The 25540-nt window shown below is 38.0% G+C and overlaps 1 protein-coding gene across 4 annotated transcripts in view; it reads right to left on the minus strand.

Moving 5' to 3' along the window:
- Positions 1-25540, minus strand: part of PRKN (parkin RBR E3 ubiquitin protein ligase) — an 802661-nt gene that overhangs the window by 296346 nt on the left and 480775 nt on the right. The gene's annotated exons all lie outside the window — the stretch shown is intronic.

Consider the following 25540-nt stretch of genomic DNA (forward strand, 5'->3'; position numbering starts at 1 on the left):
TCTCAAATCAGCCTCAGCCCTCTACAGAGAGGGCATTCTCTTTGTAAAGATGAGCAAAACAATTCAGCTTCTAGACAGAGGTGTGGTATTCAATTTGGGAATAAGACACTTAAATGTCAGTGCTATATACAGCCATCTATGGGCATGCTAAGTGAGAAATTTCCATTATAGTCAATACATTCAGGGGAGCCTAGAGCTGCTCAGCCTCTGTCTATTTGCATGAGGGTGAGCTGAATCAACCTCTAGGCTCCGTGGTCTACATGGACTAAATCTCCACTGATGATAATGGGAGCTAAGACACCCACCATACAAGCAGGGACCTACATGGAAACATTTAAATGTCGGTTTCCCAGCCTCAGGAGGATACCGTTTCTGGAGATGCAGAGTGGGTACGCTCACAACAAGTTAGCACAAACAGTTTTACTCATGAGCAGACCTACACCCAGAAACTCTTCCAGTAGTCACCACAGCAAGAAAGAGCAGTGGCTCCCAAAATTCTGCTCAGAACCAAAACACTGGAGGTGGAAAATAAAACAATACAGTACATTTTACATATATATGAAATGTGTCTCCACATGATAAACCCAATGGCTTTCCTATAATAGACATTAATTTCTGTAGATTTTGATAGACAGGTCTTAACTGTCGATTCCAAAGTAATGACTATGCCCCCTTTAATAGAGTCATATGCTCCTTAAGTGTTATGCAATACTGTTTGCTTATCTCTGCTCCTTTAGAAGTATTATAAAACCCAAGAATCAAAAAAAAAAAAAAGGAAAAAAAGGGAAAAATAAAAAGAGAGATGAGTAAAGCTGAAAAGAACAGTGAAATTCAGATCCAAATGCTGAACTATTTTACTCCTTTTATTTACCTGTGGGCAAACATGGGTAAACATGGGTATAATTGTTAGTTTGTTCAGCAACTAGAAGGACAGAGAATTATTTAAAAAATGAAAGCAGGAATTCTCACATATTCACCATACTCCAAGAGATAGGTATTAAAATACAACATCAAATACAGCAGGACCTGTGATAAAACTGTAAGAGTTAGCAATACTGCTATAGCTTCTATACCTCCTCCCAGATAATACTTTGAAAATCCACTGAAACTGTAAATCACCAAGCCCTCAATGTGGGAATACAACTGCAAAATGTAATCAATAATAATTTCAGATATGGTATATAAGCATTTAATCTTCCATGAAAATATGCTTCAGAGTCGCACATACTATAGAATCTATGGCAGTGTGTTGGTATCTCTAAAAATATAACCTCAATGTTTTAAGGATTTCATTGAATAAAGCAGCTTAAAAACTGAATTAAATAAAACCTCCCCATTACTAATCCTTATTAGTTGCCCACTTGCTGTTTTGAATGTAACAAATAATAATTTTAAAAAGACAGCTGGAAGGCAAAATGAGAAGCTGATCTGTACCGTTTTAGCTCTGGATACTCCCAAAATCATTATAGAGAGCTGGAGGAGCAGTTAGCTTATCCCTACTGTGTAAAAGTCCCCTTGGTTCACCAGTCAAATGTAATCTTAAGTAAAATACCCCAAAGATTTCTTCCTGAAATGCATATGTAAACAGATTTGCCTATGGCTTTAAAGGATCTCTCTCTTTCAGGGTTAATTATTCATTTTTATTGTGGCAGTCTCTGAGTATTTTTCAAGTTTAGGGGAAAGCTCCCCAGATTTAAAAGTGTGTACCTTTCTATCCTTGGGTTCTAAGCAAAGATACATCTTCTGTGTGAGGACAGATCCACAACAGTAAGCCAACAAAAGCTGAGTAGCTTAAAAAACCCTGACCAGAAATTAAAATGGCGTTATTAACCCTTCACTTCAACTTACATGAAACCAAGACTAATAGCACTGAATTATGCAAATCAACTACTATCAGTTACCAATGGAAATTACTTGAGATATCAATCTTTCTTCTTAATATATTACAACTCTTTCAAATCAGACTATATTCTCCAGAAAGAGCATAGCCATATATGCACACATTTAAATTGTGACTTTATGAAAAATATTATTGTTAAAATGTGTTATCTGTTACCACTATTGGACTCGCAGGAAATGCATATAAACTATAGACATATTTTGGTTCTGATCACATCACAAAACACACATAAACTTAGCCCTCACAGATATTACAATGTCTGTTAATTTTGCAGCCTGCAGTATCTATGTCATAAGGCTTTGAGAAACTCAATCTGCATGCAATGCAAATTTATCCAAATTAATTGGCATTAGAACAGTCACTACCTTCCAACACTCTCAGACTTTGTATCAAAAGAAAGAGCTTCTTCCAGTTTAAGAGACCTATAAAAGTTTTGTTCCTGAGATCAGTTAAGACTATGATATTGCAAAGATTATGTTCATAATGCCTGAGTGGAGCTAGTAGATATTCATTTAGGATAATCTCAAGTGTTTTTAATAAAGCCTTGCTTGAATCAAGCACAAATTAATTTAGAAAGACAGGAATACTATGAAAGTCAAAAATTTTGACATATATTGAAACAAGGGCCCTTGCTCAATCTAATATAACAATTTAGAAATGTAAATCTGATGTATATTTTAGAAAGTATTTCATAGGTTCCATTTACACACTGTATTTGGCTGAATTAGAGGCTCCATGAGAACCATCCATAAGAAAAATGTTTCTCACAGTAAGGGATAAATTGGTCCTTTTCATTCGCCAATTAGGAACGTAACCACTTTTAAAAATTGAAAATTCAGCATTACAATGAATCACAGAAATTCCATAATTAAGTCACTTGCTCCTGTGCTCTGATTCCTTTTCATTAGAAATTTATCAGCACACATTTACTTAAATGAGAAAGAAGAGATGTTTCTGCATCCTGTTTTTACCATGGAAAAACTGTGTGATGCCACAATGACACTGTTGGAAACACTGTCTGGTCTGTGCACTCTTTCCTTCTTCTCCTAACTGAGAAGCAGCAAGATGCACGTATTCTCAGACACACTACAACCGTATATTGGCTAAATAGAGCAAGGTATGAAGACCAATCTTGTTTAGATAAAAACCCCGCTAAGAAATAAATTGTCCTAGTATATCCCAAAATCTCACTTGTTATTAAAGTACTGAGAGAGAGTCCCATGGCTATGAATGTGAGGGGCTATTTAGCATACGGAATTATTTGCACACATAACAGTGGATCCACCAAAATATCTTTCAGTGTGCATTTATGAAAAACTTGGGCCAATTTTTTCCTCTCTTGGTCCTTGGTCTTTAGCCTTCAAATTTTAAAAGAAGGTTGCCTGAGTAAAGGTTAAATCACACATATCAGTCCTTTTTTTTTTTTTTTTAAGAAAATGTGAGTAGCCACAGTTTGAAGCACTTTGCAGACAAAAATATACCTAAAGCCTGTAGAAATTTCTGAAAAACATGTTGGATGAATCTGTGAAAACCCCTCAAGGTCATTCCTAGGTGACAGTTGGATTTTTCTCACCTCCATTTCAAAATCTTAACCCAATAATAATAAAAACCCTTAGCGATGTCTACAAGGCTGACTTTCTGGGATTACATCAGTGAAGCAAAAATAGCCATTTGGGATTCATTGCTCTGCAAGAAATAAATCTAAACGCGCATAGCTATATTATAGCCTTTAACCCCACCCACAAGTGCAATATTTATCGTAACACGCTTCTGCATTTCTAATATATTTTTCTATGTTGGCAGTCTTCCTGTACTTCAAAAAGCTTTCTATGCAGGTACCATGAAATCATTTTCATTTATAAATGGAACCGTATGCTATTCCAAAATGAATCTTTGTTAACTTACAGGTCAGATCGATAAGCACCATTCAAGAAAAGATGAATCACTGAATAAAAAGTGTAAAAAAAATCAAATTACGGAAAATACAAACTCAGGCTACGTAGACACTACAGGCACTATCCTACTTCATAAACACTTGAAGTAATTAAACAGAAATGCTGTCCATGAGCAGCACTCAATCAATTTTGGCTCTACCCTTGCAGCAGAACAAAATTACAATGCCTAAACAAGCCAAATCATCCATCCATCACACAGTTTTCTCACCGAACCCTATGTAGGAAGAATATAGTCTTCTAATTCATACAAAGCTGGTGCCACATCTGGTTTTCCTCCCTATTGCATACAGTCCACAGTCCTATTTAAGATTATCCAGAAAGTGCCTTCTGTTTATTACGTTTCAAATGCATTGTCTTCTTACCATAAAAAATACTCCCAAGTACTTTCTGTTAGAGTAGATCACTAAATTCTATTAGAAACATGCTGCTCTTTATATAAAATATAAATATCTAAAATATATAAAATGATCACATTATTTCCTATTTTAAAACTGAGGCAGTCTAGAACAAAGAATAGCAACACATCCTGCCTTTTAATGAGCAATATGCTATTACAGGGAAATGTAAACAGTGACCCAGCAACTGCAGGGAGCAACTTGTGAGCAACAATGCAGGTCCCTAACAATCTAGGCAAAGGCTAGACATGTGAAGTGGGAATAAAGCCCTTGCAAGAGAAAAGAAACAATGATAAGCTACTAAGGAAGAATACTCCCTGATTTGATATTACAGAGAAGAATCCATCTTTCAGGGATTTTTAGGAACAAATAACATGTACATTCCTGGTTAATAAAAACCAAATCTTTACATAGACTGTGTCAAGTAAACAAAATGGTATACATAAATACAGTATTCTCAAAAACCTAACACATTAAATCCGTTCAAACAACAAAAATATTCTGGTTTTGTGTCTTTGATCACTTGCCACATAACACATCAAAGGTCATGAAGTGAAGCTTATGAACAGCACAAGACATCTGCGTGTGAGCTTAAATTTGCTGGCTGCGCTCTGGTACGAAAATGTGTCCTGACCCACAGCAGTTAACATACAGGGGCACTGGCAAGTGAAAACTGACCTACTTTCTCTTCTCATACGTTACATGTTTTTCTCTAAAATGTGCTTTCATGCCTCTTACATCAACCGGAACGCCGTGCCAAAAGGCCAGAACCCAGGAACAGCTTGACAGTAACAAACCAGAACGCAAGGGGAAAAGACAGGCACACTTAAAACTGGTGCATGTGATGGCAGTGCCTCTCTGAGCTCCTCTCAGCTCTGCTGTTAAATTTCTTCTCATGCAATGGAAGCGACACACATGTTGTTTGTACAATCTGTGGTCAGTGGGACCGGCAACAGCGGCCGCCACCCAATGACACAGGGAAGGGAAGGGCATGTTACATGTGCTGGTATATTTATGTTAGGACCCTGCATTAAACAGTGCTATACCTGCTTGTTCAGTCACTTCTGGTAAACAGATAACCACTTTTGGCCCTGATACCTGAATCTTATGATGTCAAAGAATGGATGATGATTTAGGCTGGAGAAGAAACCTTTCCTGTAATTTGTCAGATTAGTTGTCCACACTCCTACTCTGCACAGCAAATAGCTGGTAAATCAGTCACACTTTGTAAGAAGGTAAGTGGAAATGGCTCATTTTCCTTCATCAGTGATTTGAAAACCTCATCTCCACTGGAGAGAAAAGGAAACGACCTCGGCAACAGAAGGAAAAGATGATGAACGTGAACAAAGGAACAAGCTCAGGAACTGCCCTAACTCAAAGCCTGATGCCTGCCAGTCAACAGTGCGAATATGAGAACAGCCAACAGGACAGCACACATGGACAACGTCTTCACTTTTCACAGAGCAGAGAGAGCTTTGTATGGATGTAGCTCTTCAGGCCTCAAGGACCCTTGGACATTGCCCTGCTCTGCTTCTCCCAACAAGCTCCTGGGAGCTAAGGGACTGCCCTGGCATCAGGATCACCATGTTTTTCACACGCATACGCAAATGCGCTCAGCAGCACACCAGAAATAAGACGATAATCGTTAGCAGTAACACAGTAGGAATGGCAGAGACACCTCCTTAAATGTTACCTCAGCAAGTGTGCAGCTTTCTGAATGCCAGTTTATTGTGAACTGCTTTCTCCATCCTGTTTCCTTGGCGTGCAATGCCCTCCTAGAGCCCGTGTAACTTCTGCCCTCACCTGCTGCCACTAAAGGATGTGAGGTCCTTCTTTCACCTCCCTTGGATCTCAGCTGGCTCACAGCAGCTTTCCTTGCTCCCCGGACGCAGCCCCCAGCCCTCAACAGTGCAGGCAAAACTGCACGTTGCGGTCCACCCGCACCTGCCACACACTCCTTTTTGCCCAGAAAAGCCTCTCCTGCACAGGTTTACCCCCATTCTGACTGGAGAGGTTTGACTTTGACAGACTAGTGACATATATTTGGAATTCAATCTAGCCTGATTTTCAGAAAAAAAAATGTCAGCAAGGTAACTGATGAGGTTGGCAGAATGAAGGGATGTCATGATAGAGGAGGAAGGGATAACCCTGTCTGCAAAAGCACCATCATGAGACCTTTCAATAATTTAAAATGAATAAATAAAAAACTAACATGCCTTTGTAGCCTATCGGCCTTTTAATCCCTTGATTGGTTACTAAGAATATCACTGTTTTCTTCCATTGAATTAAACCTTATTTAGCCTTACCCTCTGAATCTATGCTAGTAAATTAAACAGTTCAGCAACTGTTCTTAGGCCACATGAATCCAAATATCTGTGCTGTTTAATTGTTAGAATGGTCCTTGGCATGGTTTTAAGCTTGCCAGATAGCACTGTCCCGAACAACTCCTGGGCACAGTGCAGGAGTCAGCATGTGTTATCTGCAACAGGCAATTGTAATTTGCATGTGGCCAATCTGCTTTAAAAACTGAGAGTTTAATTGTACAAACTTGTGGCAGAAGAACTTTATTCCTGGACCGTGATGTAAGTATACTGCATCTCTGCTCGTACTACTAGAGCTTACTGAATTATGCTGTTTCCTTATTCTCAGATGCACACCTCAATTCCCAAAACGAAACCTTCTGAGATAGCCTGTGAAAATTATGTTGTCTGTAAACATATCAGATAGAGAAAAAGTTTCCCAGCACGCAAGGCAAGATAGAACCACGACCTCTTTTTACCTTCCTGCAGATGCTGAGTATCCTGCAAAGACACAGGAGGAAAAGAATATTGGATATCATTTTAAGGGATGCTGTCACAGGCATAATCCTTTTCATTTCCTGGGACTCCAGGAGGGATTGAGATGGTTATATACAGCATGTTTCCACTGGCTAAATTTCAGTTGCTCCTTTCCAGTCCACTTTGAAAATATCCCACGGTACCCTAATATTTTTAGACTTTGTCACTTTAACATGTATGATAGAAAAGAAGAAGATTGGAAAACAAAATAAGGTGGGGGGGGAGAGAAAGATGAGAAGAGGGAGCAGGAGATGGAAGTGCTAAATTAAGTGCGTTTGCTCCTACAGAATTATTTTTCACCACCTTGACATTATGTTTTATGTCTTTCTCATCTTTCTTTTAAAATATGAATATTCAATTTAAATGTTCATCCAAACAATAACTTGAGGGTGCTTCACATTAAATGAGTCCTCAGCTCAACCAAAGATATGATTATTACCTTATAAACCAAAACACCCTCAAGTTATTGTTATAATAAACAGACTCCTTTATAGAAAACCTCTATCCAGAAGCTGGCAACTTTTTTTCCCCCAATTCCTCAATATCATTATAATTTAGAAACAACGTTTTACCCGGCAAATACTTTAGCAGCCATGCCAAGGTAGAGTTCATCTGGGAACACCTTCTACACGAGCGACGGGGGCAGCTGACGGTAGGGCTGGATGGGTCCAACGCTGGCCGCTGGGGCCCGTCCCCCTGACCTGAGGTCGCAGGGCCTGGGTGAGGGGCGTTGAGCACTGCTGCGGGGCTGAGGCTGGGGCTAGCAAATCTCACTGAACTTGCTCTAATTTAGTAGACTGTGAGTCTACCAAAGAGTCAATTCCTTTTAAGTCTGAAGAAAACAGTTTGCAAGGTCCACCAGAAGGGTGCGCTGGTAGTGTGAATGGCTTGTTTATGTGCTCCCTCTGTACTGATTAAAACCACTACCATAAGAATATCCATATTGTGATTTTTTTTGTTCTCGTTATCTTTTTATGGCCCTTCTCACAAGAATAAGTATGGGATTGTAAAGCCCAACATACTCTCAGCTCTATGTTTCAATTTCTTCATTTGCCCCCTCCACTTTTTTTTCCTATAGGTTAACTACTATTACCTAGAAGAAAAAATGTAATCAACCAGTGAACCAGAAAAAAATTAAGTAGCGAAAACAAGACAAATTATCGCGAAGTTTAGGAAGTATCAATTCTCAATTTGTAATAGGGCCAGTATCATAATCTACTGTGCAGAAAATTTTGAAGGTTTACGGAGGTTAAGCTCATCTCAGAGGAGGACTCTGGCAGTTCACCAGAAAATTTTATGAGCCTCTTCCTTGGTTAATCCCTACATGCATTTTCAGAAGTTGCTGTACTGCTTACTCGGAGGCTGGCTGCTCCTTTTTGTTCCTGTTCTTTCAAAAAATTACAGTAAATATTTGGACTTAGGCAATCTACCGCTGTTTGTATAGGAGCATTCAGGAATAATCTTCTCCCATTTGTCCATCTGATCTAATACTCTGTGTGACACTCACAAAGACTGACATCCATCCAAATAATATGACTTTGCATTTCTATAGAACCCTTCACTTCCCGATCTTGATTCCCAAGTGATGCACAGAATACAATGAAAGACAGTAACAAATGGGCATATGTGAGATTTATCCCTCTTCTACATTTGTTGGATATAGCAGGAGTGGAAGCAAGGGCATTTACAATATTGTCGTAGAATATCATCTCTGACAATCCTGCAGAAACTGTGATGCTAGGATGGAGTGCTGTGTAAAAAAGAAAATGTATTGCAAAAAAAAAATTGCAGTTTAAAGCTTCTCTGGTCTTTGAGAAGACCTAGTTTTTAGTCAATTAAAAAGTACTATACATAAAAATATCATAGAACTTAACTGAAGACCCTAGAAAAGGAGAGTGCATGGATGGACAGGTATCTTGGGAACCCTCATTAATACTTCATTTTTTGCCCATTTTCCCCTCTTTTTTCCTTTCTACCTTACACCTAGCAAGTTATGTGGACTGACACATGGGGAGGGAAAGGAGTATGCAGTTTTGACCTTACCCACTTCTTGTCCTGACTGACACATGTGCTCAAAGAAAAGGATGCAGCTAGCAAACTCTGCAGCTTCCTTGGTGGGAATGACAGCTATAAAATTGTCAGTGTTAATGAATAGTTTTGATATCTACCTACAGCTTTCCCAGAACACATAGATCATTCCCACAGAGAATATTCATCATCACTCTTCTGTTACATTTTCTCCCTCTATAAAAGTAAGTGATCTGGCCTCAGGAGAGAAGACAGGTTAAACATAGAAGCTTAACATGCATCTCAGGAATGTGTGGGAAAAGATAAGGCAAATAATTATAAAAACCTTCAGGAACCTAAACAAGCACTTCTTAAAGGTAAGTTTTCCTCTGCCTTCTGTTTCCTTTTTGCAACTCCCTCAACACACCATACTTACTGCATAAGAGAGAGGATTGGGATTATAGTCTAGCTATCAATAAAAAAAAGAAGGAATAAAATGAACACGGAAAGAGAGCAGAAAACAGAAAATTCTAACAATATAAGCAAACTCACTTAATAGGTGAAATAAAATCATGGATAACAACATTGATTTGCTTCGTGGTCTGCCTATACACATTGGCTGATCAAACTCTAAACCACGTACAGAAATCTTCCATGACAAATGGTGGAGTTCTCCTATTACAATGCCAAAGAGAGTATATTCTTGTCAGTGGACCTGACAATTAGCTTAACGCTAAGAGTCTATACGCCACTAAAAGGGGCTCAAGAACATATTCAGACTCTGCGACAAAGCTCTTTCTGCTCCTTGTGTTCAGGGAACAAAGAGAGAAAGGTTAACAAACAAACAAGCCCTACTTAATTCAAAGTGTAGGACAAAGTAACAAAGACGTCCCCAAAGAAATGTCTCTGAAGCTCCCGCATTTTCTCTGATCAAACTCTAGAACAGGGCTGGAAATAAGTGGCAACCCCATCTTGTTTCAAATGGAATTAACCAAAGACGATTGGAAATTCCGTAACTCATCACTCTCTTCATTTTTGCTTTTAAGTAAAGCATTAATGTTACTGTACCTTTTCTAATCAGTTGAGACATCACTTAGGACAACTGTGCTCTAAGCTATGGTATTTTTTATTTGTATTTGTTCTTCACTGACATTTACATTTCTAACTACACTAATGAGTTCGACTTGTGATATATATCAACTCTGACTTTCAACAAGAAATAGAAATAAATTCACTCCCATAAGCTTTGTAAAATTACTGTTGTTTAAAAGAGACAGGGACCTGCACCTACTTCTTATATTTCAAAAGATAACAGGACATGAGGGAGTGGTTTGATTGCACTTTTGTTTTTAATTTAGATGCTTTGTAGAAATAACATTTGGGATTCAGATTGTGTGTGATCAAAAATAAACTTCATTTTTTCAGAATTAAATAAACAAGAGGAAAGTACATTAGCTAGACTGTAGTCTGCAGAGTCTATCAGTTAAAATAAGGAAAAAAGTGGAATACAAAAATTCAGATTCCCAAGCGTCAAATCTCTGTGCTGCATTACTTACCTCAGTACAGAGACCCCTTAGAGATGCTGAGGAAAAAGATATTTTTAAATAAAGGAGTCCCACTTCTTTGCTCATTTCAAAATAATCTAAAAGGCCACATGGTATAAGATTCCATTCGCAGAGTGGACAACAGGAACTTCCAAAGGCCGTTACCCTTCCTGTGTTAAGTAATGCTTATATTGTCTCACGTACAGCACGGTTTGATTATGCTGTTAATAAGCCTACACGTAACAATATTCTGAAAGGAAATGCCGATGGATGATTACTATATAATTTTCAAATAAATCTAATAAATCTGTTTTCTACTGTGTATATTATTTCCCCCCAAAGTCCAGTCTACTTCTCCCATGAAGATAGTAACTTTTCTGGTGACAATGAAGAAAGCCTTAAAATGTAGTGATGAGAGATGGAGGGCCTAGAGAACATTGTTAACAAGAAGGGTTAGTAAGAGTACAAACCTCCTTACAGTCATACATCCTGCTCTCACTATCATTCTCATGTTTCTGAAAGTAGCTCATACATACAATTTATATTTTCTTGAATAGGCTGTACTGTGCTCCCCTTGCTCATTTCTATGCAGATAAACATAGCATGCACCTCGATTAGCACCAAAACAAAGATCGAACATGGTAGAAAACCTACTGCGACTTCTGCTCCAAAAACACTAAAGGACACCGTCAGGCTGCAGTCCGCAAAGGAGCAACTATTTACACAGCAGCATAGAAGCATGCAGTACACTGGCAGGGCAGTTACCACAACAATTAAGAAACAATATCACTTCTTTCTGAGGTCTCATTCTGTTTCCATTATAATCAATAGCTAAATTCCCAATGACTTTAGCTGACCAAAATGTGGCCTTACACTTTCTTGATTGGCCACAAAGTATAGTGCATCGCAAAAAATAATAATATCTAACATTGACAGCAGCGGACCGGGTGTTTTAATCGCACCTAAAAGATTTAATTGCACAGCAGCTGCATACAGAAAATTTTACCTGTAAATTTGCTTAATTTTACTTGGAAACATTCTATTATTAGCAACCACTGGACATACCCATATTTTTACGAAGAAAAAGACAGAAAGATCAGTTTTGAAACAAAATTAACTGATAAAAATTTTACCAAGGTTTCCCCGCCTGTCAGAATGGCACCTTTCCCTTCCCCACTCCAAATAATACAATCAGCATCTCGCTCATACCACTTTCTCAGGAGTTTTGGAGACTGGCAAGGCAAGTGAATGCCTTGCCTACTGTCCTCTGCCAGACCCGAATCAGAGTTCAAATTCAGAGAAAGTAGAAGTTCATTAGCCAAGTAAAAACTGCAAATGCAGCAAGGGACCATTTTTAGGACACTCATGCTATGAATTATGCCAAGCTTCCTAAAATTTACATCCTCAGAGGCATTTGCACTGGAGCTCACTCTGCCTCATTCTGCCTTTGTGGGAACCTCATAATCCCCTGGCAACGCGCAGACTGGGAAGAAAAAGAAAAAAGATAAAACAAATATAACCCTTGAAATCACAGCTACTGCTCAGGAATCCAAACGTATAAAGAATTCAAAGCTGTTTCAGAAACTGCCAAAGTTTCTGAAAGCAGGCTTGGTCCCCAAAAGATGGTTCAGGCTGATACTTATCAAAACTGGTTCACACATCCCTAATTATATAATGTGCCAATTAAGTTTCCCATTCTCTCTCATATTGGCTAGCCTTACAGTGATATGCTCAGTCATGCATGATTCATCAGGGTTGCCTTCTTTCTAAACAAGAGCTGTGGAGGAGAGCAGCCCCTTAAACCCTAGTCTCGTTTATTAAAGTGCGAGAAGACAATGACATTTCCTCTGCCGTGTGGCACGAAAAACTCTGCAGCCTTCTAGCATTTCAAATAACTATGCTATGCGATCTTTTGAGGACTGAAGCAGTACAAGTTTTATAAATAGTGCCTGCACAGGGTTTCAGCGCAAAGGACCTCTGATTTGAGCGCTGGCCTCACTACAGACAGCCTTGTTACAAGAGGTGAAGTTTATCGGATTAGAAGCAACACTGTTAGTATTCAGGACACATTTCCAAGTGCATATGACATGTCAGCTGCTTACATATCTTCCAATTCTGCCTCACATATTCCTTTTAAAGTTAAACATGAAGTGACAGAAGTGTAGAAATATCTGTGTCCTGCACTCTGTGAACATAACAGCTGAAAAAACCACCTTGACATGTCAGCTGACAATAGAAAAAAAAAATCCCTAGCTTCTGCTGCAATGTTCTGATTTTCGTAACATCAACTACTTGTAGGAGAGGAGGACCGAAAATACCTGATCATGAACTCCACAATTAAAACACACAGATAGAAAGCATGAGGAATTTTGTTTGCAGGCCCCCAAACACACTTTTAGTCTTCACCCCTCTTTCTGTGTCTCTACAACAACCACCTATTCTGCTTTACAGAGGCATCCCACAGAGATCTAAAAAGAGGGCTAGCTATTTGTTATTTCATGTATTTGCAGCTATTTTCTTTAAAAAGATATTTTCTTGCATCTTCCTTGTCAGATACAAGGCTTTCAGCAGATAGTTCTCCTACCATTTAAGCAAACAGCACTACTTGCAGCAACTCTTTTTCCTTCAAAATGGATTTCCTATCCCACATCATATTCTCAGTTTTTTTATTATTTCCACTTTGTTCTTCCATTTCTGCCCTTGAGAATCGTCCTCCTACATCTCTTTAGTTATACCCTCAGCTGTCATTTCCAAATCAAGGTTGACTTGATCACCGTGAGGTCCTGTGAGGCTGGGAATCTAGCTCAACCAAAGGAGGATGATCGTCCCACGTAACTGATGTTACGTTACATTTTTCCTATTAATCTGATTCTACATTCTCTATTTCTGGTAGAAACCCAAATTTCTAGAAACACAGGCACACCAGGTACAGGCTTAATTTCTGATAAACACATCATATTGCTGTGCCACAGGACTTCTTTGTAACATTATTCACATCTTAATTTTATATCCAATTAACTACAAAGAAACTTTTGACCTTTTAATATCCAATACTTGAGAAGTAATACGATGAAATAAGGCCTTTCATTTATTTAATAGTTGGATGATTGGGTTGGTCATGCTTTAAACACACTCTCTCAGGGAGAAAGAAAAAGAAAAAAGAGATGGGTCTTTAAAAACCACATGCGCTGTTACAGGACCTTCAAAATCCTGCACATGCAGTGCATTGCATGGGAGATGCTTGTTGTGTACCTTGACAGGCGAACAGCTTCAGCAGTCTTGTCCAGATTTCTGTCCGTACTCAGAGAATGGGGTCTAATTTTAATCTTGCTTAGTTCTGCATTAACCTGAACTGACTACACAGAAGCCAGTAAAAATGGTCAGGTGTAAACCAGTGGGAAATTTTGTGGCAAATCAGGTACTTGCAACTCTCTAGCAGTGCTTCTCAGAGCAGAGGGTCATGGTCCCAAGAGAGGTCACAAAGAAGATCAAAAATGTAATAACAATTACAACACAGTAAAAGAAAGTACATAGAACATTCTTAAGGCGATCAAACCCTTCAAAGACGGCTGTTGTATTTAACAACAGTGCATATTTTTAAAATAAGTGTAAGAATTGGGAATTGCCTTTGCATTGGGGAAACAGGCCACCTGAAAAAGTTGTGAAATTCATCTCTAGCCATTCCATTCAATTTAGTTATTTTTCTCTGATTATTTGCTATAATTATTTCTACAACCACCTAATGTAATAAAAGGTCACTATCCTTATCTGTCATGGATATTTCAAAACCAAAATATCTCTGTGAAATAGACAGAGATAACATGCCTGCTTCTGAGAATAAAGTGCCTCCAAAGGTTATCTGAAGATAATATTAATGCTGCACAGTGGAGATGACACTTAATCATACTGGAAACCAGGTGCAGTGTAGTACATTTCTAAAAAAAAATGTATGAATGAGATTAGCATATAGCAGAACAACCCCTTCCCCCATAAAATTAGCTCAAATTACTAAATTTTGCAATGGTAATGAAGAGTTGCATCATTCAACCTATAAAAGGTGAGCTAATTCTAAAAATTGCAACTTGTAATTGAAGAGTGCACATGGGGGGCTCTGGATAATGTACGTTTTAAACAGAAAAATATATGGGAGAGGATTATTTATTTAGTTCATGTTGGGGGTCATATAACATACAATAACTTCAGAAATTACAAACAGGATCCTTTCCCTTCCATGAGAAATAAAAACATTTGCAGGGCTCCTGTGTACCCTGGTTTAATCTGTGACACTACAATCGGAATTTGTCACTCTAGAAGCTACATCTGATGTTACAGCCTGAAGCGGAGCTAAACCAAAATAAACAATCTGCTCCATGCTGCTTAGCCTAATACGACAGTGATATAAGCCCCAGCACAGTGGAAAATGCATAAATGGACTGCTACGCTGCACATGTACACAGGAAAACACAAACATCGCTCAGTATTTTTATTACTAGTACACACCTGATGAAAGAAGCCTTGCTTGGACTTCTTCTACTTTCCTATGCAACAGTGTAATTTTCTTTTGTGTTGTTAATGTGGTGAATATGCTTATTAGGGCATTCATTTCACCTCCCTAAAAGGGCCTTCATTTTACTTAATTTTCTACCGCTTTTGTGTCCTCTGCCATCAAACTTGCAGAGATAGGTAGTTCAAAGCCAATGGCAATGGCTCATGGGGCTGTTTTTACTATGCTTCACAAATAGCTGCAGTCTTACCATCTAGGTAGCTTTCAAATAACTCCCACAAAAACACTAAGTCATCCAAATAACCATTATTATACTTCTCAGCACATTCTTTCTGACTTGTAAGCAAACTAATCTAAGAATTTTGTGCTGCACGGAGATAATATCTTTTCTAAACAAAAAAAAAGTTCAGTCAAGTATTTGCTGCACCACAACTTGCACAAAGTTATTAAGCTTGGGAGAGCTCAACAGGATTATTTTGTCACGAATGTAGCACATCCCACAGTGTCACAACTGTGCAAATATTTGTCCCAATATCTAGTGTCTGAATACAGTATTCATCTCTCCCTTTCCTCCCCCTCTCTCTGCATTTTGATTTAGGGGTCTCTGGAGCTTTGCCAATGCTAAGCTGTTCATCCCAGTTGCACTTACAGGCTCAGTTATGCAAATAGTCATGTTGAAGCCCTAATCTGGCTCTTCCTTCTACTCAGGATCACTTGATCAGAATGAGGAGAGGGAAAAAATGCTGTACATAATTCTGTTAAATTCATCAATCAGAATGGCTGACATTAAATCTAAAGTCTTACATGCAATCATTTTTCCTTTTCTCTCTCTCCAGGCTAAGTGAGCCCTGCAAAGGCAACTGGCTGAGCAGGTCACATTTTCTATAAAGACACAAAGAGGTTATCTTGTTCAAATAATTTTATTTTGGGGAAAAAAGAGGATGGAGTGAAAAGGAAGGCAACAAGGTCATTTCAGTAACATTACAGAATATTTTCTTTTCTCCTAACTGCGTTATTATTTATCTATTTTCAACTCCAGAGATGCATTTTCATATACAGCATTTTCATATCAAAAAGGCAAAAAAACACTCTTAAGTGAATAAGGCAGCTCACGAAAGTTAAGGGCCTGGAAGCAAAAACAAGATCTCTCTTCATGTGTCAGGCACAATTTAGGCAGTCCCAGTGCAAGCTTTCCCACACTGCCCTGACAGTGACCTCAGCCCTCATCTGTAAAATCATCTTCTCAAAGGAGGTGAGGTTATCTAGTCTGCATGATATCTCAGGTCTTGAGCTTCTTCTCATTAGAGGCCCCTACATGAGCCTAGCTAGAGCATAACAGCCAAATTTAAAATTAATACCAGGGAATGTACTTGGAAGCAGCTGATACCCATTTGCATTTTGCAGAGAAATAGTCGGCTTTTTGCAAATATGCTGCTCTGCTTTCTTGCGCCTGTCTCGCTGACAGTCTGAATGGCGAGTTTACTCCTTTCACTAGTGTTTCCTGTAGAGCATGCGCCGGACACCAGCAACGCAGGACTCTGTCCTCACCCGCCACTTCTGACCGTGCCATAGGACCAGAGCATGGCAACACCAACAAGGCTGGAATTCCACTGGAGTTTTCAAATTTTTACTTTCCCCCAACACACCCTCCAAAGAGGGTCCTCATTCTTTGCACGCACTTGTTTCTATTTTAAAGTTGTTCTCGGGCTGGATCTGGATATCTTCCAAACCTTCCCTTCCCCCAATATCAGACTCCGAACAACAGAAATATTCAGGTCTACCCCTAGATGGGGCTACTGTCCACAAGTCGCTGCATTGGTACCACAAATTACATTCTCTGAGGACAAGAAGCCAAAATTAAGTACTGTCTATTTATTAATCTCCAGCCCATTTATTAACCCTCTCATCCTTTATACATACTTCTACCGGCTTAGGTTGACATATGCCAGTGAGCATATCAAAACCTTTAACTATTTCCCATCCCTTTTCCACACTGCAACAAGAGCTATTTCCAAATCATATAAAATTAGACAGAAAAAGGAAGAGCTAATCACTGCTCAGAGAAGGCTGCAGATGCTTCCTAGGTTACCAGCAGCCAGCAAGCGATGTAGGGACAGTTCTGCCAGAAGATCCTATGATAAGAAACCTCAATAAGATATAATCATGTTGAAAACACCTGAAGAATGCATATACTAATTTCTCTGGCTAGCTCATATGGGACATAAATATCTTTCACACTCATCAACATGTCAGCTATCCCCTTCCTCATATTTTCTTTTGGCAGCTTCACATTTCTCTTACCTGATTACAACTACTGAGAACTATAATGAAAAGCCAAAGCAAATCCCTAATCAGCATATTTAATACCTAAATAAAATCATTTCATGAATTTGTCTGGTTTTAGCAGGATTTCAGGAGTGACATCACACAGCAGAAAGAGCAGCGCTGATAGAAACATATCAAACAAATTTGTATGAGGGATTTCAGTTCACTTTCCATATTTACAGTTCCTTTTCCACTTGATGGATTTGGGCACCTGTTCGATGCTGACCTGCACCTCTTAAAGTCATTTCCACTTGCACTGCAAAGTGCAAGAATCCTTTTGGGAATACCGTCACGTGAGTTGGAAACATTTTATACCCACCGCATGCAAGTGTAAATGCACAAGGACAGGAAGCAAAGAATTCAATCCTCTGTGGTTACTACCCTCTGCCAAAGCGATTATTATGCTATTTCTTTTCACTAAGTTGGGGCCAGAGAGATTCTGGAGTTTGTTTCCCAGAAGTATTTCTAGCAAGTCTGCGAGCTCACCTTTATGTAAAAGGAATTCATAGGAGAGTTGTCAGTACTGCTATATGAAAAGATGAAATGATTCCATGCTAAGTCAAGAAAGTGGAAAGGAGAAAAAAAAAGCAACAAAGAACAAGCACAGTGTAACAAAGCAGATAATCAAATAGAAAGAGTAGACAGAATAATTATAGATGACTGGATAACACTCCAGATGGCATTTTGGGCATCACAGTTAATAAGCAGGCTGTTTCAGGGGACCAGCATGTTAGCACATTATTGCAACAACTGGAAACCAGCAGCTGAAGCATGTCTATCTGATTATCCAGGGAGCAGGCTACACGAAGCAGCCAAAACCGAGAAAAATACGGTGGCTGGATGCTTACTGGTATGATAGGTTCAGGGACCCATTTTTCTTAATAACAATAACCACATGCTTAAAAGAAGACACCACAGGCATAACAGTCACTTCAGGAGGAACTGCTCTTAGTCCAAGCCAGATAAAGTAAAAGCTATCATTTCAGTATTAATTACCCCATCTATATACATAAGTAAAAATTTCCACACTTTCGATCAGCTGAAAATCAAGCTGGTTCCTGTGTTTTCGTCCTCTGTGTAAATTTATTTCAGTAAAAGTACCAACAATAACTGGAGGGGAATATACACCAAGATCTCAACTTATTCACTTTAGGCCTCAGAATCTGCAAGCTCCTTTTGCAATTGCAAGAGTTTAGGTTGAATGTTAAATTGTCTCCCAAAATAAGCTCGATATCTTGTCAGTTATCTTCTCAAGTGAAATGCATCATCTTCAACACAGCATAGAGTCCCACTGCTGATATGCAGCCCTCAGGAAAATATGTTTCAGGCAAAGAAGGGCTGATATTTCCATCAAGTGGGATCTTTGAGAGACCCTTAGCAACACCCACCCCACGGTAATCCCTAACTTTCTTTCAAAGCAGCAACTTTGTGAAAAACAAAGTATATGGTATTCTAGCCAATGTCAAAAATAATACGCCATCTTATTTCCAATTTCAAATCAAGCTTACATCATAGATTTCCTACAGATTTGAAATTAGAGACAAGTTTCACGCTTTTTCCACTGGAATTAAAAGTTTTGGTACTGAATATCTTAACTCTTTTGTGTTTAGCTGATACCTGTCTCTAGGTTTTCTCATTAATAACTCTTCAAAAAAATGATCAGCTGCCTGGGCCTGAACAAATCTACATATAAAACAAACAAAAACATTTTTAACACTCATCACTGACATATCAACAAAATAAATATAGATATCTAACACCACCTTTTTTAGCTCACACTATGGATTTTGTTTGCATTAAAAATTACAGTCCTTTACTGCTCCTTCTTTCATAAAAATGCCATCGTTAAGTGCTGCAGAATGCATTTGTGAACTAAAAAACATTTGTAGAGCCCTCCTACCTCCTGAGGATATTAGTTGTTTGTTCTGAAAACCCCAAGTAATGCACCTTTTTTCCTCCCTTGTTTCTGCTTGAGATTGTTATGTCATTGTATCAGACAGTACAAAAGTTTGGCTTTGGAAAATATAGTAGAATGATTCAGTAGCTTTCTAGCTTACTGTGATATAAAAAGTATTTATCGATGCACACCCATTCCACCCTCACTGAACGACCTTCTATTGTAATACAATGCCAAGCTTGATGAAACCTTAAGGCTGGCATACATACCCATTCCTAATATCTTTTATCCTCCAGAAAGAAAGAAAATATCAAATACATCAGAAAAGAAGGTAATCTATGAATAATTCATATTGGTTCTTTCGGTTCTTGCTTTTCTATTTAGTATCCATTTCAGCTTGCCTACATTTACGCAAAAAGAAAAGAATTACAAAAAAATTTGAAAACACTGTAATGACAAAATTATAGGTACGGGCTTAGCTTGATAAATTATATGGGATCTGGTGCATATCCTGATTTGATGGGGTACTGTGACTGGCAAGGTCTTACTTTTTTCCCTGTCCTCTATATAATGTTTAGTGACGTGGCAGAGAAAAACAAGAAACAAACAAACAAAAAATTCCAAACTGAAACAAAACCTAACTTGAAATGCTAAGAAATTAAACACAAGTCAGAAAACAGCCAAAGGTGTTCGTTCTCAAAATACAAGCTCAAATTTCATACTTTAAACATAATTAATTAAAGATGTAAACTCAACAAGGAAAATCAGAGTACTGAGTATTATTTATGTCCAGCTTGATTTAGTAAACTGTGAGAGAGGTTTTAGCATTTCTTGGACTAACTTTGAAACACTGCATGCCAGATAGGCCACAGGGGAAAGAACAGGCACAAAAAAGGCTATAAAATGTAAAGGTTGCCAAGTTCCCTATTGTCAGTTCAAGAGTTCCCATCCGCCCTGTACAGTCTTTGAACAGCGCTTAGACCACTGAAGATTTTTTAAAGAAACACAGCAACAAAGCTTTGGGTTGCTAGTATCCGAACAGCTCCTCTCTTGCTTTCTCCAGAGGAAGCAGTTAATAAGAAATGGCCCACCTCTGCCAGATAGGATTTCAACGGAGTTTGGTTCTTCGTATAATACTTTGGCATTTCGCTGACCTTCTCCTGTGTATTATTTGCTGCATCTTGTCTCCCCTTTCTGTATCTCCTTTAAATGATGTTAAATATTTGACAAAACTTACAGAGACCTCTGCCATTCTACTGTTACCCTCACTGTCAGCAAAAAAAAATCTTTTTGTGAATTACCTTAAAAAAAGGTAATTTCCTTAAAAAAAAGCACCCATAAAACTTCCCCTAAAGCCTCAGAACTCAAAAAAAGTATTCTCAGATTGCTGTTTATGCATTGTCAAGATTATCTTTCTATTTTTTTCTTCTGTTATTTATTTATTTCAAATGTCTGCCTTCCCCCCCCCTTTTTTTTTTAAGTTCACAGCACAATTTACTGAGCAGTTTTCTATTCAATACAAATGAGAGATAACAAAAAGGAGCAGAGGAAAGGCTGTCTTCATTCAGGGTGTTTTCATTTAGATTGCATCAAGAGCAAATTGCCACAGTCCTGAAACAGTGCATGACACCATATCATGTTCACTGGTTAGACACAGTAATTAAATGTGTTGGCTGTCTTCAGAAGAAATCATATTAAATTCAGAAATGCATCACTGGATGGATTCAGTGATCTTCAAAGGTAAGGCCACTAAGGAAGCATGAGCAAAGATGGCCTCTGAGTCCCAAAGCTTTTCAGGATTTTTGAGTTCTAACTGTATACAGTCGACCGCATTAAAATAAGATAAATCAAAATCTTCATTTACAATGGAAGGAAAATGCTCATGAAGCTTCTCTGAATTCTCAGCTCATGAAAATGCCAGTGATTTACAAGCTGCTCAAAAATTAGGGTGATTACTATTCATTATTTGTATTATAGTCATACAAGAGGACACAAGTGGGATTTATACCTTGTTGTGCTGGGCACAATATAGAATACAAAATGAGAGACAGTTCCTACCATAAGGTAAGACTCTGAATAAACAGTGGAGGTAAAAAGGCATGGAGAAATAAAATGACTTGTCCAGAATAATAGGCAGTTTTTAGCAGGTGAACAGCAGAGTGAGAGCTAGCACCTGCGTGTCCTGAATTGGGATGAATGTCTGATGTCTGCTCTTCACAGAGTCACAGTGCGAACAGCAAGCATGTCTATTGCAAACAATCTAGATCAAGAAATTTAACTCAAACAGAGAAAAAATAACCAGAATCTAGAATTACCATGATTGTCACAAGTTACAGGTTCAGGGAATGGAATGTCCTTCTTACTTCCTCAGTGAATTCAAATTGTGAAAAATTTACAGATTTCTTGGGAATATAGGCAAGAGAGAAACTAATCAGGTAACCCCCTTTATCCATAGAGAGAGCACCACCGATATCAGATGGTGATGGTAGAAGGATGAAGGTGGTCACAAAGTACCTTCTTTTAAATGGTTTCTGGGACCAGTAAGAGGAGGGCAGAGTATCACAGACCAGAGAGAGACTGAATTCAGAGAGGATAAAATATTGACTAAGAATGCCTGGTTGAGAACAGTGGCATTTACTAAGTAGACAATCAGATTAATCATCTGTTAAAGTAAAAAAAAAAAAGTGGCTCTGAAAGCTTTCAGGAAAACAGCTGTCAACAGAAGAGAAAAGATAAAGAAATGAAGCAGTGATGTTCAACATCACTGCCTTTTAAACCTCTGAGTATTGTTCAAACTGTAGCTTAGGTCACTAATGAAAATAGTTTGTTAATTTTAACCTGCTCCCTTGTGAGGCTGAGCAAAAAACATACAGTTTTTGTGATACAGCCCCAAAACATACAGCCCATTATGATGAGAGGGCTTGTTTTGTTTGTTTTCTGCACTAAAGACTCAGATTTTGAACAGGAGGGAAGTTGATCAGTGTAGAAAACCTTGTCTAAACACAGATGAAAACTTATGAAGTTCATGACTGCTCTGTATCTCGCTTTGGGCTCTCAGTCCCTCATTTCCAACATATTCATATTCTGTTAGTAGTATTTTCATTAACATAATGCTTTAGTAGAAGAGTGAGCCTGTAAAACAAGATTGCTAAATCCCAGCTTTATTCTCTAATGACTGCCTATCAAACATGTGCAGATTACCTGTCAAAGAGAGGATGTTTTTAAATGTCTAATTCTTCCAGCCACTTGGGAATTCAAAAATCCCCTTACTCTTGCCTTTCACATTTACACCAATAACAAAAAATAAGCAATCAGAATGTACTTGACAATCACGGTGATTATGTAAGCAAAGGGCAATAACTTGCACCTTCACAGCTATTATATGTCTTGCATATAGAAATATTTGACTTCTCAGTAAGATAAGCATATAGCCGTGTTAGGGTTACAAAGTTAACGTTGCCATAAAGCCTCCTTTCTGTTAGGGCATTGTAAGAACTCAAGAATTTGCAGTGTGGCTTTTCACGAGAGGAAGGATGTCCCAGTGATTAGGCAGAAGCTTACGGTCTGGAAGAGGTCTGCTGAGGTTCTTCCTCCAGCACAGATTTACCGGATAGTCATGGTCTTTCTAAACAGGAAACTAACTAGAACTGGTATACAGGAAGAATTATCCCACAGTAACAATTCTAATATAGTTAGCATCCTTAATGTGGTTCTGTTGTATAGATAAGCTGTTCCAGAATAAAATGTTCTTATTTAGAAAAAAAGTATGCACACGGATAATTAATCCAAGATAGGTAGAGTTACTACCCCAATAGCTTCTCCATTCAAATCCCTTGTAGCAAACAAGCCTTTAACATCTGACTTATGCACGTTTTACAGATGAACCGCTGAAGAAAACACTATTTTTGTTCCTTGACAAGAAGAGTAAATGCATTAAAGAATAACAGGGAAAAATTCCCATTATTATTGTAATGGGGGTCATATGCAACATCATCTATATTAGAAATGTAATGGACATCAAAATACCTTTAATAAATCAAATAATACAAAAGCTAGTTCAGATTTACCCAGAGGTGGAGAGAAGACATAAAGCCTAATTGTGAATATGTGTGCTAATTTTCTGGGTGATGAACCTAGTAGGAAGAATTTTTTTTCTAAATATAGTCAATAATGAAGTAAAGATGTCACTAGCATAGCTTATACAGCTTACTTAGAAACAAAGAAGGGTAAAATGTGAAAAAAAGCCTTTCAGTTTCTAAAAAAAAAAAAAATCACTCCTGAAAGTTGCATCACATATAATATACTTCATTACACCAACATTGCGTTTTAGAAGTTAAAGACTGAAAACCTCTAGGAAGATGGGTGCTATATTTTCCATTTACCAATGGAATTTACTACAGTAATACAAAGGTGAGATTTATGAAGTCTAAAAGAATGTCATCATGACTCGTTTCACTGAAATCTGTTTTAGAACCTAGTATTTACGACAATGATTTCTTTCTGTTTGTATATGTATCCTTCCTCAGAAGGCATTATACTGAATATAGCTTTCTGCTGAGAGACAGACGCTACCAGGGCTCTGATATTCATAGCTGCAATAAACAGCCTGGTGGCACTATCAGATGCATCAAAAATCTGACAGGAGGAGGAAAGGGAAAGGGGATGATTGATTCTAACCAGATCCGACATTGAAATTTTCTAAAGTAGATTATTTTTCAATATCATTATGTTTTTATTAAAGCTGCATAAAATAGAACATATACATTTGCTACCATTTGTCATCTTTCCTCTTGTATGCCTCAGTTCCATTTCATTGGTTTCTCTGAGTTAGAGTCTTTATATTTGGCATTAAATTAAAGTTATAAGGGTTTTTTCTGGCTGCAGTTCAGGTAGCCAAGAATATTCCAATTTGCAAAGGCAAATAAAACTACACTTTTTTTCTTTTTTTCTTTCTTTTCGATCCTTTTTGGGAGGATTTTTGTTTGCTTTTGAAGTAAAGGCTACAGTTACTTCTTCTGGACTATTAATAGTCTGAATATTAATGCAGACCATTTTCTATAATTTGTGCATTTCCAAATGGAATTAAAGCAAATGAAAGACATTACTGTGGTAGAGCAGCAGAATCCTTTTTTGCCAGAAGAGCAAACAGAATTGAGAGAAGTTTCTCTGACTTACTCTGCTTATCTGCTTTAAAGTAGATGCAGTCAGAATGCTTTGAGAAACAGTGCGTAAGAAATGTGTGTTAACTTAAAAACTACTGAAGGATACCAACTGTCACCCAGTGATGCTCAATAACCCTTTTCATCATTGCAGGCGTGTGAAATCTTTGCACGCCTTAGACAAATATCCTTCTACACCAAAAATAAAATTTGAAGAGCTCCATATTTGCACATGCAGTAAGGACTCAATGGAGACTAAGGACCACCCAGATGTTCCGATTAAGCACGTTACTTGTTTTATCAGAGAAACTTTGAGAGTAGAACTGTACGAGCAAACAGACCGCCTACACAGGAGGAAATACAGAATTTCCCTATGGTAGGAACTCAGATAGCTGTATGCCTCTCAGATAAATGCTGGAAAAGTAATGAGCTGAAGTAGGACACGTTCAGTGTGCAGACAAATAAACTCTATTTTTTACTATTGCTGTTTCCAGTTCCTTAACTTTCCAAAAAGCAAAGCATCTGAACATATGTCAACTATTCCACTGAAAATTTTAACTAAACAAAAAAAACCCTTTTTTCTTTCATGTTTAATATAACCAATTCAAATATGAAAGATGCAATTAAATAAAATTTAAGCTTAAAGTAATGCAAATAGAAAGCTATCTATTGACTAGCAAATAATTTATCCCTTAAATGATATCCTTTAAATACTTTTATAGATCCATGCTATGTATAATGATGTTGTCATTGTTGCTTTCCAAAAGTTGCTAAACACACCATATAAAGAACATGCTTGTTCTACTTGAGTCTGCCTAAATGAAGCAAGTATATTTCAAGAACTGGCTTAAGGTCAACTAAACTGTTGTAACAGCATAAAGTTGTAAAGACATGGTAGTGACTTTAAACTGTTCACAGTTTTTATTATCTGAATGCTGCTGAAAATGCATTATTATAGCCTCAGCACTTGGTGGGCATTAAAAAGCTGTCAGAAGAGATTTCAGGAGTGACCTTGTT

This window comes from Struthio camelus, chromosome 3 (assembly GCF_040807025.1).
Source record: "Struthio camelus isolate bStrCam1 chromosome 3, bStrCam1.hap1, whole genome shotgun sequence".
In the NCBI taxonomy this organism is placed as follows: domain Eukaryota; kingdom Metazoa; phylum Chordata; class Aves; order Struthioniformes; family Struthionidae; genus Struthio; species Struthio camelus.